We start from the raw sequence: 18,026 nt of genomic DNA, 5'->3' as shown, positions 1-18,026 counted from the left end.
TAAGCTGGTAAGTTTTTCTATGATACCCAAGTGGGGTATTGTGTCGAAAGCCTTTGCAAGGTCAAGGTAGGCTGTATGGACTGCCTTTCCCTCATCAATGGCCTTGGTGACTGTTTCGAAGAAGTCGACCAAGTTCAAAAGGCATGATCTGCCCTTGACAAAGCCAAACTGGGTCGGGTCCAATGTCTGCAAGTCCCCTATATCTTTGTTTATGAGCTCCATTATGATCCTCTCCATAGCTTTGCAGACTAGACTTGTTAAGCTTATGGGGTGGTAATTACCAGGGTCCGTAGAGGCACAGCCTTTGTGGAGTGGGACCACAGTTGCCGTACGCCACTCCTTGGGCATGTATCCTGTGGTAAGGCTGAGATTAAACAGCTGCCTTATGTGCGGGTTTAATTCCTCATTTAGCTCGTGTAGCACACAGCCGGGGACACCATCCGGTCCCATTGATGCTGTGTTTTTAGCTTTAGAGAGAGCAGCTTTCACCTGCGCATTTGAGATGTCTGGGAGGCTACACTCCGCTGGGATAGTTATCTCTCCTTTAGGGGGGAAGAGAGGGGTGAAGTTTGCACTGAACCTGTCTGCCAGTATGTTGGCAATGTCTGTGGGTTCAGTGATTTTTGTATCATTTTGGACTAATTCTGAGCATATCTGGGAGTTTCCACCCAGGTTCCTAACATAGCTGAAAAAGGCCTTATGATTGTCCTTTGAATCCATGGCAATTTTTCTCTCAAAATTGGCCTTAGTTGATTTTATGAGTGCTTGTATTTTTTACTAATAATGATCAGGGGTGACTTCCCTTTTATGGATTTTGTTCTATCATGTAATAGCTTTCTCCTCTTATTGTAAAGTTTGTTAATGGCTGGGGTCCACCAGACTGGACTTTTGCCCTTTGTGGAAAGAGTCTTGGTTTTATTTGGGATTGCCTGATCCATGCAGTCCTGGAGGTGTTCATAGAAGGCATTTGTAAGGGCTTCCGCAGCTTGGGTTGTGGTTTCCACTGGCTCAGGGGCCTTGAAGGATACCACACCAGTCTGGAGTAGTGTGAAGTTTGCTTTAGAGAAGTTCTTCACTGTGGTCTTTTTTGTTTGGGGTGGGGGCGGGATGTGGATTTCCAGTGAGATTAGTTTATGATCAGATCTCACCAATGAGGGATATACTTCAGGTGTGGAGCATTTTGTCCCCATGTTTGTGATAATGAGATCTAGTATATTTTCTCCTCTCGTGGGAACAGTGACTAGCTGTTCCATGGCATTTGAATTTATGAACTCCAGGAACCGTTGGGCTAGAAAGTTAGGGCTTGAGTAATGTTCCCAGTCTATATTCGGGTAGTTGAAGTCACCCAATATGATGGTGTTTGGAGATACATTTATACCTTCCAGTGTCTTCAGGAAGGCTGTGTGGGGTTCCTGAGTTTAAGAGGGTGGCCTGTAGCATGCTACAATTTGTAGAGCAGTTTTGCCTATGGTTAGTTGCACCTGGATGGTTTCCGAAGCTTTGTGCGTTGCCACCAACCTGGAGGTGTGGGCATCCTTTATGAATATGGATACGCCCCCTCCTTTTGTGGTGTGATCTGGGTTTTGGGGCCGGAACGCATGATATGAGGTAAAACCTAATAGTGCCGGGGTGCTCTCAGGAGCCTTGAACCAGGTTTCAGTTACAGCACAGACATCGATGTTCTCCATACTGAGAAGGGCCTCGAGTGCGTGCATTTTGAGATTTAGACTTCTGGCACTGAGCAGCATTACCCTCAGTTTCTTCCCATTTTTGTTTTCTAGGGTGGTAGGTTTAGAATTTGCGCCTTGCGTAAAAAAGGCACTATGGGGGTGGCAAGAGCCTTAGCCAATATCCGGAATCCCAGGGGTGACAGGTGCAAGCCGTCCCTTGTGAAGCAGCGTGGCTTGTCAAGCATGTCATCCCAGGCAGACAGACACTGGATCCCCTTTGAATGACACCAGACATTAAGCCAGTTGTTAAATCTGATCATCTTGTCTCTATATTGTGGCATCATTCTTGGTGAAGGAAGGATACTGCTCAGGGTCAGGGTCATACCTGCCTGGGCTACATAATCAGAGAGCTCCTCTATGTCTCTTTTCATGTAGTCCAGGGAGGTACTTCTCAGGTCGTTCACACCAGCATGGACAATGACTGTGTCATATTTGTACTTGCTGTGGAGTGACCCGAGTGCTTGTGTTATGTGGTGGATTCTAGCACCCGATAGGCAGCTTACTGTGACCCTCTCCTTGTTCAGCCTGGTGAGTGGGACGTCAGTGTGTCTGACTATGGAGTCACCTATGACAAGTATGTTTGGTGTTGTATTTGGCCTTAAGGGCTGTGACTGCTTTGCACACTGATTTTGTGGTTTATGTGTTGCTTGTGGGGTGTCTTGAGGTAGCAGTTGTTTGGGTGTCTGCTTTGGAGGCCTCTGCTGTTTAGGTAAATTTTTACTCAGAGCCTCCGAGTATGTCTTTGTGTGTTTATGTGTTTGATTCAGTGGTGTGGTAGCATTATGTGAGGCTGGTTTTGTGGTGTGTGTAGTTGCCTTCTCCTCCTGTCTGGTCTTGCCAGTCCTGAGTTGAGAGAGCTCAGACTCCAGTTTGGCTAAATAGCTGCATCTCTCGCAAGTATTTGTGTTATGTGGGAGGAGGAGAGGGTTGTCTGTGTACATGAGGCAGTTATAACATTGCCTCAAGATTCCCAGATTCACCAGCTGGACCGGAGAGGAGATTGACAACTGACCTTTGGACATGCTAGAATAATATTGGGAATTCCTTAATAATTGAAAACAAGGGCCAGTGGGGAGTGAGGGTGTAGTGCTTTTAATTTTAGTGCTGACTTATATAATTGCTTTAGTGAGCAAGTGCCAGGTAACTTGAGTGCAATGTGTTACAAGTAACTAAATGCAAAAACGACAAACAGTAACTTTCTTTCAAGTGAAACAAGGAAATAAGTACAGGAAGCAATGCAGATATCACTAGTGATCCACAGAAGTGCTGAGAAGCCGTGTATTAGGTGGAATTAGCATTCCAGGGAAATAACAAGCAAACAAACAACAAGCATATAAACAAAGCTAGATTCAGCAGGCCTGGATCTAGTCTATTCTACAGCAAACAAGGTGTACCGATTTCAGTAAGATACAGTTCAAATATTCAGGCACTATAAACCTTTAACCAGAAATTCCCAGCTCAGAAGGGCAGAGTCCAGCCTCTTCTCCCACAAGAGTGCAGACCACGAACCTTCTTAATGTAAAATAACTGGCCTGAAGCCCAAGTGCCTAAACCAGAACTAATACCCTTGGACACTGGGCTCTCAATCAGCAGTTCCCAACTTAGAAGGATGAAAGCTACCTGTCCTGCCACCACAGTGCTTGCCACAAACCTTCCTAATGTAAAACAACTGGTCTGAAGCCCAAGTGCTTAATCCAAAAGACTTAGAATGATAGCTACACTTTAATCAAGTTACAACCAAGCAGTAATAAATACAATTGAATACTTTAGAGAATGTCTGGATTAGTGCTCAAGTTACACAAACAAAGCTAGATCCAGCAGGCCCGAATCCAGTCTATGCCACAGCAAACAAGGCACCAACTTCAGTAAGAAGCAGTTCAGATATGCATGCACTATAAGCCTTTAACCAGAAATTCCCAGCTCAGAAGGGCAGAGTCCAGCCTCTCCTCCCACAAGAGTGCAGACCACGAACCCTCTTAATGTAAAATAACTGACCTGAAAGCCCAAGTGCTTAAACCAGAATTAATACACTTTTAGAATAACAGACACTGAGCCCTCAATCAGCAGTCCCCAACCTAGAAGGATGTAAACTACCTGTTCTGCCACTACAGTGCAGACCACAAACCCTCTCAGTGCAAAACAACTGGTCCGAAGCCCAAGTGTTTAAACCAAAAGGCTTAGAATGAGTTATACCAAGCAGTAATAAATACAATTGAGTATTTTTAAGATGATGCAAAAGTAAAATGAAGTAGGTAGAATCACAAGTACAGTAAAAGCAGATGAAATTTTTTTTTTTATCTGAACAAGTGCTGAGATCAAAGAAACAGATTTGAGTGCTGAAACTAGAAAACTGGCTAGTTATAAGAAAAAAAAAAACAAGCTAGAAGGCTTCCCTCAAACACAGAAGGGCTTGGGGGCTCAGAAGCCTACAAATAGTCTATACCACTGAACAGGAAAGGCAGGAAATAAGCTTAATTTTTTTTTGTCTGTTTCCCAGATGCTCTCTTTGTACACAGTAGGAGTGCCTGAAAACAGAATATGATCTCACTGCACTCAGTTGAGTGAGCAAATGAGATGGGCCCAGAGGCAGGCTGAGGGGCGGGCAGTTTCAAGGCCACTAAGATTAACACCAAAACAAAAACAGGGAGGTTGGGTGGAAATAACTGAAGAGCAGAGTTAAAACTGCCAGTTCAGTTAATATTCCTACAACACAGTTTAAATCAAATTAAATGCTGTATCTTTTTTAAAAAAAAGTGCAGATAAAGGTACTTAAATTCTCTTATACATCCAGTTGAATATAACCAAGTTCTTAGCCGGCCAAAGCTGAGGTTTTTAAGCAGAAAATATTTCACACTGTACCACTTAAATAGGCAAGGACAGGAAATCAAAGAATGTGGCTAAACAGTTTCACCACAGTTTTGGTGACTTCCCAGGAGGGGGAATCAGGATGAAGTAATTGCTGCACTTGTTGTTTAGTGGGGAGAGGCAAACAGGTCACTGCAAGGTTGTCCCCACTGATGGAAAATCTTTTCTGCCACTTCTAGATTGAGAGACCACTCATGAGGCTGAAGCATACATCTGCTCAGTTTGTCTGCAATCACACTGGAACTCCCCAGAATGTGCATTGCTATCAGAAAGCAGTTGGAAGAGATAGACGACTGCCACACTCTGAGTGCTTCTCAACAAAGAGGGTAAGATTTGTTCCTCCCTGTTTGTTGATGTAGCAAACTACTGACATATTGTCTGTTTGAATTACAATTGTTCCCTAAGGAAGAGTCATTAGAAAGGCCTGCAATGATAGAAGCATCATTCTGAGCTCCAGAACACTGATATGCAAGTTGGCCTCTAAAGGGGGCCAAGTGCCTTGGACAGTCTTGCCAAGAAAATGCCCCCCACCCCATCTGGGAGGCATCTGTGGTCACTATGGCTATGGGCTCTGGAATGACAAAGGGGTGGCTGAAGAGAATTTCTTCAGAATGAGTCCAGCAAAGTAGATCCTTCTTGCAATGACTGGTGATCAGAATCTAGTCCAACTTGGGTTGGTGTAGCATAGACCATTGAGATGCTAGCAGCCACTGTAAGGAACCTCATGTGAAACCTGGCTAGGGGAACTAGAGTTATTGATGCTGCCATTGAACCTAGAGCAGGCAAAATTAGTTGAGCAGGAACCCTCTTTCTATGGATTATCTGATGAAGCTGAGTTATAATTCTTTGAAGTCTCACTGAAGGAAGGGATGCTATGGTTGTTGTCATATTCAGAACTGCCCCTATAGACGTTAAAATCTGAGTTAGAGTCAATTGAGATTGTTCCTGATTTACAGGAATATCTAGGTATGCACAGGTCATAGGATCATAGTAGGTTACTAGGCTAATGGCCCTGGGGACCTTACAAGAAGCCTAGGCAAGAGTTTATCCCAAAAAAAGAACCAACAGTCAGCCCCTGTCACCTCTGTCAATAAGGGACAAAGGTGGAACTCCTGGGACAAATTTGTGGTTTCCCATCCACTCATCAAGGTTGCGCTTGAAGAGGGTCAGTGAGGTACTCTGTTTAACATGTACGGGAAGTCTATTCCAGAGACGGGGCAGCCTCTGGGAGACAACCCTGTCTCTCCAGCAGGTTTTGTTGAAGTTGCATATTAGATTTAGGCCTACTGAGCAGGAAATGCATGAGGAGATAGACTTACAGACATGGAGCATCTCTAGTAGGGCAGGGTCTGATATTGCCTTGTAGGCGAGACACAGATCACCTCTGAGCAATCTGTATGATACCGAGTAGAGTGATAGTGATTTGACTCTGTCAACATAGGGCAGGTGTTGGAGGCAATGGATTCTCTCTGTGAGGTATTTCTGTAGCCTTTCCAGTTGGTGCAGGTGTTTGGAGAGGTACATACCAAACGGAGCATTATACTCAATTATAAGCGTAATGAGGGAGGAGTACAGAGAGGTAATAACCTTTTTTTTCTGGAAGAAATCCCTTTACTTATGAAATGAACCAAGTAAAAGGATTTTCTGACCACTGCTGCCACATGATGATCGAATGTGAGATTGTTGTCAACCTGAATACCCAGGTCTCTCACCACAGGTTGTGTGCTTAGGGGGTTGCTGTTGATGTGGTAATCAGTAGGGGCCGTGTTTTGGCAGAATGGTACGATCATACATTGTTTTGTGTTTAACATAAGGCCATGACTTTGGCACCAGTTATTTGTAGCTGTAAGATCCTCTTGCAGTATGTTAACCTCATTAGAGGAGTCAATGACAGCACCCAACTTACAGTCATCCACAATCTTGGTCAGCCACAGGCCTTTTGTCTTTGCCTGGACCTCTGAGAAGTAGATGCAAACAGTAGGGGTCCAGAACAGATCCCTGGGGAACACCACTAGTGCCAGGTCTGCTGTCAGAGGTGGTGGCACCTATTTTAACCTTGTGGGTCCTATCAGTGAGCCAGTTGGCCACCCACCTGATGAGATAGGGATTTATGCCAAGCTGTGTTAGCTTTTTGATAATGACCGAGTGGGGGATTGTGTTAAAGGCTTTGGCCAAGTAAAGGTAAGCTGCATGTACTGACTTTCCCTCATCCAGGGCCTTGGTGACAGTCTCAAAGAAGTCAACCAGGTTCAATAGGCAAGATCTGCCCCTAAGAAATCTGAATTGGGTGGGGCCAAGTACTTGGGAGATTGCCTACATCTTTGTTTATGAGATCCATAATAATACGGTCTATACCTTTACAGATCAGACTTTTCAAGCTAATGGGGCGACAGTTTCCCGGGTCAGTAGTGGCACCACCTTTGTGCAAGGGGATAACAATGGCAGTTCTCCACTCTGCTGGAATGAAGCCTGCACTTAGGCTGTGGTTGAATAGGGTGTTCAATGGTGAAATTAGTTCTTGCTGGAGATGGAGTAGAAAAGAGCCTGGGCTACTATCAGGTCCCATGGAACCTGTGTTCTTTGCCTTGGACAGGGCCTTTGACACTTAATCTACAGCGATGTGAGGTGCGGGACAAGTATTGGGGATGTCGAATGGCCCTTTGGTGGGATAGGGAGGTGAAGTTTGCGCTGAACCTATCAGCTAGCAGGTTGGCTAAGATAACAGGATCAGTGTAAGTGGTACCATTAAGTACTAATTCAGAACAAATCTGGGCTTTGCCATGGAGGTTCCTGACATAACTGAAGAAGGGCTTGTGGTTTCCCTGTGTTTCAAAGGCTAGTTTCAACTCATAATTGGCTTTGAGAGTGTAATGAGCCAGTCGTCCAAGTATGGAAATACACAGAATCTCTGCAGTCTCAAGCGAGATGCTACTACTGCCATACAATTGGTAAACACCCTGGGGGCTGTGGTGAGACCAAAGGGCAGGGCTCTGAATTGGTAATGACTGGCTCCCAGATGGAAGTAGAGGAACTTCCTGGAGTGCTTGCCCATTTTATATGGTAATAAACATCCTGAAGATCTATCAAGCACATCCAGTTGTCTTTTCCTAAAAACAGAAGAAAGGACTGCACTGTGACCATCTGGAATTTTGTTTGTCAAACTGATCTATTCAACACACTGAGATCCAAAACTGGTCTCCAGTCCCCTGTCTTTATTGGCACTAAAAAGAATCTTGAGTAAAATCTAGATTCTCTCTGGTCTGCTGGGACTTCTTGAATGGCTTTTTTGTTTAGTAGTTTTTGAATTCCTAGAACTGCTGGTTCCCTCTGACTGGGTGGAACATCAGGGATTTTTTGCATTTGGTGGGAAGATGAAAAAGGGTATGGTGTAACCTCTGGCATGATCCATTGCACCCAAGAATCTGTTGTCATGTTTAGCTAGGCATTTTGGTGCAGGGATAAGCATCCTCTGACTGCCTCCAGAGGAAGACAATTGGACCTCCTTTCAGGAACACTGTAAGGGCTTACTTGGGAAGGAGTCCCTGAATCCCTGGTTCTGTGGACCACCTCTGCTGTGCGGGCATCATCCTCCATTGTGGTTCCCCCCTCTTCCCCTTGAGAATTGCCTCTATGTGTGTCCTGGAATAGCCCTTGGGATTTTTTGAGTCACATGTTTCCACCGCTCCACTGATTCCTAGAAAAGGATCTTTGGGGGGTGGAAAAATGTATGCCCACAGCAGAAAGGATCTTACCATCCTTCTCACTCCTGGATAAGGTCTCTCTTACTTTTGGGCCAAACAAGAATGAGCCATCAAAAGCTGCTTTGATGAATGAAGACTTAAATGGCTCCACAATGTTAAACAGTCACATCCAGATGTGTCTCCTTATGGCTACACCTGCACCCACTTCTATGAAGGTCCATCGGCTGTATGCACAATGAGCCTTATGGATGAGTTAGATACAGACTCCAAGGTGGCTAACTGGGAGGCAACTTTCTTTTGGAGTCCCTAACTAACAGCTCCCGCCAGGGCATCTGAAAACTCCTCAATCATATCCCTTTGAAGTATTGTGAAAAGTGCCAGGAAATTCAAAGACCTTTTGGGCGAAGGTTGATAAAGTACGTAACAAAAAAGCTACACAAACTGTTAAAAAACAAGAAGCGAGGTGGTAAACATGGAGTATACGCCACTAAAAGCACAGGCAATTGCAGATAACAATAATTCCTTCCTTTTTAACACACTTTCTTTATTGGTGTTTTCGGAGACGGCTATGCGTTTCCTTCTTCAGAAAAAAGCAGCAGACAACAAACGTTACAGTGACAGCATTCAGCCCTTACTTTTAAAACAACAAAGCATCATGTGATGCTAAATGGGAGGACATTCCAATTCAATTATTACTTAATTGCTTAAATTAAAAAATCCCGATGAATCAGGAATAAATGTTTTAACTAAGCAAAATGCTTCACAACATTCCATATTAATGCATCACAAATAAATCACTGATAATGTTAGCCTAAAATTTGACCACATTAAAAACATTAAAAATCAGACATGAATAACACTATTTTATATACTAAAAACGAATAATATACTCCCTTAAAATATATATAAACAGCCATTCTATTACTTAAAATAGAGCCATTATAATGAACTTATATTCTTCATAATTACATGAAGAAATGTATGGCTATTTAATTACGTTAAACTAAAAAATGCATTTAACCAAGTTTTCAACAAAAAACCCTTTGATCAACTAATAAAAAATAATAAAATTGATCAAACAAAAAATGATCAAACAAAACAAAACAAATATAAATTTTTTAGAAGGTTGATAAAGTATAAACTCACTTCCCAAATCTATCCATCACCAGAGACTCCCTGTTGGGTGGATGGATAGATGAACTCTCCTCAGCGAATTTGTTTTTTTGCGGAGGCCGCTACGACCAAAGCATCTACTACTAAACCTTTAGCCCAGAACTGCTTAACCTCAGGTGCAGATAACATTTTGTCTGGTTTCTTGGGGATGGGTTCAATGGTGTCTGGAGCGTTCCACGCCTTCTGAGGAATCAACTGGATGAGGTCGTCAGTGGGCGTGGTCACCCAAGAGGTAGACCGGCAAGAACCAAAAGCCTGCAGGTAAACAGATTCCTCTGAAGAAGAGTTTTGCGACTTCCAGCCACCCCTCTGTTTCAAAATTTCTAGGATGTCTCTGAAGGAGACATCTTCAGGAGGTGACCTTGGGGACCCTTCCCCCCTCATTAAAATCAGTATCTTTGGTGACTAATTCCTGAGGGGAATCTAAGTGCTTCCTCTTGCACTTCTTATTCTGAGGCACCTCCTCAGGGGGATAATCTGGAGAAGTATCAGGAGATAACAGAATCTGTGTCTGAAAAACCTGGCACTTCATCTCTCACTGCCTCAGTGGAGAGAAATAGGTCAAATAATTGAACTAGAGGAGGGTATCTGTTCCAAGGAAGAAGGAACCAACTGAATCACTGCAAAAGATAAGGTCCTCTCCATTGCTTCAAAGTCTGGACCCCCCAAAAGATGGGAGGGAGCTCAGAATCAATGATAGATTACCTCAGAACAAGGTCACCCACCACTCTAAAGAAACTGCCCCCGAGACAGAAGCCGGAGCTGAACTGATCCAAGCTGAGGCCCCAAAGCACAGGGACAGCTCTGAAAAAATTGGAGTCAACTCCTGTTCCCAGAACTGACAGGGCAGATATGGCCCTTGGAGGTCTCTGGTTCCGAAAAGAGTTCAGGGTAATGACAAGTTCTGAAGAAAGAGATATCTCAGGAACCAATGCAGTCGACGCTAGGAAACTCAGAACTGTAAGCTCTGAAGCCTCAAATGAAGTCAGAGGAAGAATGGTTAAATGGGGTGAATGAATGCTCAGTTCCTGAACCTAAAGAGGTCAGAGCCAAAGGGAGTCCTGTAAGTCCTCTCACCCACAAAATTTTATTCACATATCTCTCCACGCCCAGCACTGTAAGGCTTTTGGTAGAACGGACAATGACAGGGAAGGAGATTTTGATCTCTGAAGAAAAACGTCTGGTACCTCACCCACAAAGGGGTTGATAGATGGGAAGTAAATGGTCCTGGGTAAGACTTTCCATTGTTCAAATTTCAAAGCCTGTGCCGACATATTCAGTGCAGTCAAAGAAGTATCAAGCAAACTCTCCTGTTCCAAAGCCTTTGGCATTGAAGGTTTTATAATAGTGGCTATGGTAGGTGCTGGGGATATTCCCAGAGCCAAAGACTTACAGTCAGAGACCTCCAGTTCTGAGATGCCTTAGATGTCGGTGCCAAATGGGAATTCAGGACTGACAAACTCCTCTTTTTTCCCTTTTCCAAGGAAGATGAGGAAGAAGGAGAAGAAAGATCTGTCTTATTCTTATCTGTCACAGATATGGCCTCTCCAAAGTCAGAGGTGATCAACCCCTTCAAAATTAGTTTATTTCATCTCTCAACAAGGGCTCTGTGGCTGAACCTGTGGCAGATACAGCAGTCCTCCTGCACAAGACCCAAACAATATACACAAAGTCAGTGTAAGCTGGACAAAGGAATCTTGTGGCTGCACTTCTGGCAGTTTTTACAGCCAGAAGGGGCCTTACCTTTCTCAGCCATATCAGAAAACATGGGCTGGAAGACACACACACACACACACACACACACACACACACACACACACACACACACACACACACACACGCAAGGAGAGGAGGCAAACACAACAAGTTGAGAAGGAAGGACAGAGACAGATTTTTTTTTTTTGTTAGAAGAGGAAAGGAAAAAAAACTATCAACATTGACAGTAAATGAAGTACACCAAAGTGTAGGATAAGTGGCTATCAAAAGGCTAAAGGATGGTAGCTAAAAGGTAGGGGAATAATAAAAAGAAATAATGGAGAAAAAGGTTAGAGAAAACTTGAAGAAATCGAAAAGTTTTACGTAAGAAACAATGAAAACTCGAGAGCTCTGACAAAATGCGTCTGTCCAGAAAAGCGGCAAGTGAGATCTGAGGTAATTGGGGGACAGGTATTGTGGGTAGAGGTGAAGCTAGAGAGTTTTGGCTTGTGCATGCTGTAGTAATGGGCGAGTTAGTTCCAATATTGGAAATGAACCCCATACGTCAAGGATAAAATGAAAATTGACATCTTACATTTTTTTAAGCAAGAAACATCTTTATTAAATTATCACTTATAACATAGGCAATCATACATTTATATAAATGAAAATAAACCATGTTGACAAAATTTTAGTTGCAAACATTATACATCACTTAGAATGTGTCCAGTCACTGTCAGTCAAACATTACATAGCTCATTCAGATCCCGGTTTCTTTTAAACCTCATTCCTTGTCTGCATGTATTGTTCTCACAATTCCCATTTTTTCTCTGTAATTTGCTCCTACTCTTTTCTACAGATCCCATTTCCAGTTGTTTTATCACTGTTACTATATTTACTACTTCTTTGTTTGTGTCTTTTGGCTTTTCCCGGTTAGAGGTCGCCACAGCGGAACTCCGGTCCGCTAATGTTTGGTAGTGGATTTTTACGTGCCGAGTTACCAGCCCTGATGCACAACCTTCAACGAAGGCACGCCCATTCATGCATGCCTCCACACAGAAGACACAGTTGAGAATCGAATGGCACAACGTCTTGCTGTGAGGCGACAACGCTACCGGAGCACCACCACCGCAGTACTACTATATTTACTAATACTACTATATTCACTACTTCTAGTACAGTTAATTTAGACTTTGATTTCCATTTCCTAGTAATTGCTTTTTTTTCAGCCACCATAACTAGACTAGGCTAGGCAATTCTGATTCTGTATCATAGCTCAAAATCATTTCCTTAGTCATACCAAATTTCTCACGCAGTATTTCTGATAGAGTAGTCTGCAGGGAATTTTTAAAGTCTTCCCAGTTAAGTAATCAAACCATATTAGCAAGTTCACATTTGCAAACATTATACATCATGTGTATTGTTATGTCTTATAATCAAAGCAACATTACATAAATTATTCAGTTCCTGCCTTCTAAACCTCATTCCTCCTGCAAAACATTTTTTTCTGAATGTACTGTTCCCACAATTTCAATTTTTTTTCTATGTAATTTACTCCTACCCTTTTCTTAAGATCCAAATTCCTGTTCTTTTACCACTGTTACAACATTCACTTCAGATATAGTTGTTTAAGATTTCAATTTCTGTTTCCTAGTAATTGTTTTATTTTTTTGACAGCCACCACAATTAAACTTAACAAGGCCTTACAAAGTCTAGAAAATTGAGATCCTGTATCCCAGCACAAAAAATATATTTTTTTAGTTACCTAACCTTATACTTGGAGTATAAAAGCATCTATGCAAACATTTGCAGGCAAAAATCCTAAATCTTCTAGATATTGTTGTATATTTGGGAGCCGTACATATGTCCTCCCATTGTTTCTTTTCTAAATTGCAAATTAAACCTCTATTTCCAATCTTTTTTAAAAAAACTAGTCTGCAAGGCTATGGAATGTATCATCATGGAACTTATAAACAATGACATTGGTAATTTCCAAACTCTGGACCCCACCCAGTTCAGGTTTGTAAAAGGCAGCTCATGTCTCCTAAACCTGACTTCTTTGAAGCAGTTACCAAAGCCATAGATGAGGGTAAGGTGGTTAACACAGCCTATCTAGATCTCGCCAAGGCTTTCAACACCATCCCCCACTCTGGAATTATAGATAAACTCACTAAACTAGGTATAAATCCCTATGTCTCAAGATGAGTTGACAACTGGCTCACTGACAGAACCCACACTGTGAAAGTAGCAGACTACAAATCCAACTTCAGACCAGTGACAAGTGGAGTACCACAGGGTTCAGTCCTGGGTCCTCTCCTGTTTGGTATCTACTTCTTTGAAGTACAGGCTAACACAGATTGTCTTTGGCTAACAAAGTTCACAGATGACTGCAAACTAGGAGCCATAATCAAAACTCCGAAATATGTGGACATCCTACAAAAGAGCCTCGCTATGACAGATGCCTGGTGTCAAAGCCATGGCCTCAAGCTCAATGCCAAAAAGTGCATTGTCATCCCTTTTGGTAAAAACTCTGTACCCATGAACTACCACATAGGCAGTAGTCTACTTAACACCGAAAGTGTGATAAGAGACCTTGGGACACAGGTGGACAGTAGTCTCTCCTTTGATAATCACATCACCACAGTAGTCAGGAAATCCTTCTACATGGCACACCTCATCACAAAAGGTTTCTCATCCAGGAAAAAAGAGGTCATTGTTCCCCTCTACTCATCACTCATTAGACCCATTATAGAGTACAATGCCCCTTTTGGTATGTACCTCACAAGACATCTACAACAACTGGAAAGGTCACAGAAATACCTCACAAAGAGGATTACCGGCCTTAAACAGATGCCCTACGCAGACCAGCTCAAAAAACTCCAGCTTTACTCCATCGCATATCGCCTACTCAGAGGCGATCTCTGCCTAACACACAAAGCTATGTCAAACCCAGAACTTTTGGACATGCTCCACTTAAAGATATCCCAATCCCTCCGAGCTACATGCTCTAGGGACCTAAACCTTGTCACCACAATGAACAGAACATGCTGGAGGGATAGATTCCTGTCCCAGAGACTTCCCATACTCTGGAACAAACTACCCATCTATATCAAACAAAGCTCCTCATTAGCACTCTTCAAGAAAAATCTTGATGATTGCATAGGAGATAGGAAATTCACCCTGGGGATCACTTCTGTGGCTCTGCTCGACAGTGGCACAGGAAAATAATTTTCTTGGGTGGCGAAAGCCACGGTACCTTTTGGTTAGGCTTATATAGGCCCTTGGGCCAATAGCCTGGTACCTACCTATGAACCTATGAACTTGTCTGTGTGGACGATTTTCATTTCATATATATCTAGTTAATCACCAAATATTAATCAGATCAGATAATGGTAGTAGAAGTAGTGAACTTAAACTCATCCTAAGTAAAAAAAACAAAACAAAATATATAATTTGAAATATTGTACAGAATTACTAAGTATTTGAAAGTAATCCAAGCAGGGTAGGCAGTCTTTTTCTAGCCAAAAATCCTTTATTAAGTAGGTCTGTGTACTTAAAAAATGATTTTTGACTGGAAACAGATTGCCTACCGTGCTTGGATTACTTTCAAATACTTAGTAATATTGTAAAATATTTCAAATTATATATTTTTTTGTTATTTTTTTGACTTAGGACGAGTTTAATTTCACTACTTCTGCTACCATTATCTGATCTGATTAATATACAGTGATTAACTAGAAATATATGAAATGAAAATCTTCCACAAAGAGAAGTTTCTTACACTGTTTTGTTTTTGGAACCACTATACTTGTTTAGTTGGTTGTTTGAGACTTTGGGGATACCACAGAGATTACTTGTTCTTTCCAATCTTTTCTGACCTCTTCTGATTGATCCCTATAGTTATTGTGCAATATTTTATATGCAGTACTAATTATCTACTTTTTAACAGCAGCTTCTGTTCCGGATTCAGTTAAAACACAAACAATGCAGGTCTTTTATTTAGGAATCCCCATCCCTTTATCTGTACTCTGATACCAATCCCTGATAGGGAAAGCAATCACTAGTCTGCAGTCTAAATGTCTTCTTGGCCTCTTCTCATTCTATTACCTTTCCTTCTCTGATTATTTTTTCCTAACACCTTGGATCCTTTTACAGCTTCCTACAGCAAATTCCAAGCCCCCTTTTGCCTATTCTCTGTTCCCCTAATTGCAGTCATTTCTATTAGCAGAATCTCATTTCTCCAGTTCTGTGTTGCTTAGTTCTTAGTACACTTTCTGCTTTTTATGAATATAATATTGTGTATCGCCATTATCATTCTCCTTAAGGATCTACGCTCAAAAATTACATTCTTTTCTTATTTCTTGAATTACCCCCTGCCTCATCATCATCCCTTCCCACTTTGAATTATACCTTTTTGCTTGTGTTATGCTTAATAGCCTTAACCGTGTAGCTCTAAAATATCCCTTTAAATCACGTAATCCTAAACGTCTCTATTATATTGTGAGGATCAACTTATCACACTTGACTCTTGCCCTCCCAAATAAAATGCTTCATCTCTTTACTATCCATAACATCTCCTCTAGTTGATAAAAATGTCTGACCTATGTATAAAATTAAAAGAACTAAAACATTTTTACTGTTTGTATCTTGCTACCCATATCTATAGGCAACAGCTTCCAATTTATCAGTTTTTGTATTAAATTTTGTTTAGTCTCTTCCCATATATCCTTAGCTGCCACACCAGAATCTTTTTTAACCTATACTCCTAAATACTTTGTTTTATCATGTCCCCATAAAAATGGGTATTGCTGAACCAATTCATGTGTGGGTAAATAGTTTATAGCTATAGCCTTTGTTTTATCTTCATTAATTTTATATCCCACCGCCAAAAAAAAGAACTGTCTCTAAATATTCACAAAACTGAGATGTCCTTTTTATGGTTCCATCAGGTACAAAATAATATCGTCTGCAAATAAAGCCAACTTTTCTTGAAGACCATACCAGTTATACCCTTTGCATATTTCTTATGCTGGCTTTCGTCATATACATTGCCTTCCCTTTTGTAAAACTGGGTATTTCTCTTTCTCTCTTTCACTTTCCTTCAGTATTAATGATTTTTGCACTGCACAGTATACTGATATTTTAATGTAGCCTGCTGTGGCCTGTACATGTTCTTCTCTGTTCTCCTCTATTTCTTACTGATACCTCAACATATTGAAGGTATAAAGAAACAAGACAGTGCAGTGGTGACAGATGGGGATTAGGTATACACAAGTAGTGACATAGCATGGACATGCATGGATTAAGTATGCATAAGTACTAACGTAGCATGGACATGTGTGGGATACAGCTGCATAATGAAGCCTCACAATCATGGTGCAAGCCAATAAAATATGCAATGATCCACTGGGGAACTCAGCATGAAGGTCATGTGTCAGATGTTATGCATATTCACATGTGCATTGCACTGCCTCATAGCTGTCACAACAGCAAGGCAAAGTTGGAAATCCACACAACAGTAACACAGCAAACAGCTGATTTTTATTATATAAGCAAGAAGGAGAGATGGCGCAAGAACAATCAGAAAGTGAGAACAGCAAGCAGAGGAACACAAAGAAGGACAATGGGAAAGGAAGAGTGATGTAAGGTATGAGAAGATGTTTCTTTTTTTCAAGAACGGTTACATTTTTGTTTTTATAAGAAGGAGAGAGAGGGAAGGTAGAATGTGAAATGTGTGGGTAGGATTATGGTTATAGGGATGGCAGCAGGAGCAGATATGACATAAGACATAAAAAATACTGACAAGGAAAGTAGTGACACAAAAGGGGGGGGAACACAGACTGAGGTGGAAAAATGGTGATGGGGAGAAATGGACTACAAACAATAGATGAAAAGTGACATACAAGGAAAGGGAATACCAAGATGGGGGATATGATGAGGTAAGTATGCCTACAGGAAAACCCACTGAAAAGTCAGTCAACTCCATGGCTGACATCACAGGTAGGCTCTGCCTCTGGTGGCACTATTGTCAGGGCTGGCCTGTTAAATGACTGTACAAGTAACATGTTCCCAATGTGAACATCAAGCAGCCAACTCACAGTGGTCCTCATCAGTCACTGAACCTTGCTATGGATGACCAAGGACAGCCATTTGATGACAGTCTCTGATGAATCTATGCTACTCACTAGGGAAGCATCAACAGGTTGGCTACTGCAGAATGATACTTAATCGGGGGACAGGTCAAGCACTGCTGGGGACACTGCAGTTTTCACAATAGCTAGCACACAGTGAAGTGGCTTCCATCTCACCTCTGTCTGCTTCATAGAAAATCCTGCAATACATGAATATAAAGGGGAAAAAACAAAATAACAAGATAACATTTTATTTATTTATTTATTTATTTATTTGACATTTGTTAACAGGGTTAGTGTGGCTGGGCAACATGCCCCTTTTCAGCAAAGACTTGAGGAGAAAAGCTCCATTACAAAGAAAGTTAGAAATACAGAGAGCATTAAACAAGTGGAGGAATAATGTCATTATCTTATACATAGCTAGAACCAATAAAACATCATACAATATTTGAGTAATACATAGTTATAACAAAAAATAAAACACAATCATTATAATGCAATGGATTTAAGAGAAGTTATGGCACACAGAAATAAGGTTAAGACATATTAAGATTAACATAATTTAAAAAATAAAGAAAAATGAAAAGAAAAACAGGAAACAAATTAGTCAGTTCTATGTGGTACAGCTTATTAAAACGACTTGGCAGGAGAAAAAAAAACAATTAGCAAAGTAATGTAAATCAGTGGTAAATGAAGACACTATATACATCAGACGATAACAGAGATACCTC

At 41.5% G+C, this 18,026-nt stretch overlaps 1 protein-coding gene across 10 annotated transcripts in view; it reads right to left on the bottom strand.

Annotated features, from left to right (window-relative positions):
- The window catches only part of PKNOX2 (PBX/knotted 1 homeobox 2), a 3,468,198-nt gene that overhangs the window by 1,283,720 nt on the left and 2,166,452 nt on the right, over positions 1-18,026 (bottom strand). The gene's annotated exons all lie outside the window — the stretch shown is intronic.

This window comes from Protopterus annectens, chromosome 8.part0 (genome assembly GCF_019279795.1).
Source record: "Protopterus annectens isolate FY-2018-M chromosome 8.part0, PAN1.0, whole genome shotgun sequence".
NCBI classification, from domain to species: Eukaryota; Metazoa; Chordata; order Ceratodontiformes; family Protopteridae; genus Protopterus; species Protopterus annectens.
This window is presented reverse-complemented; position numbering and strand designations above follow the sequence as displayed.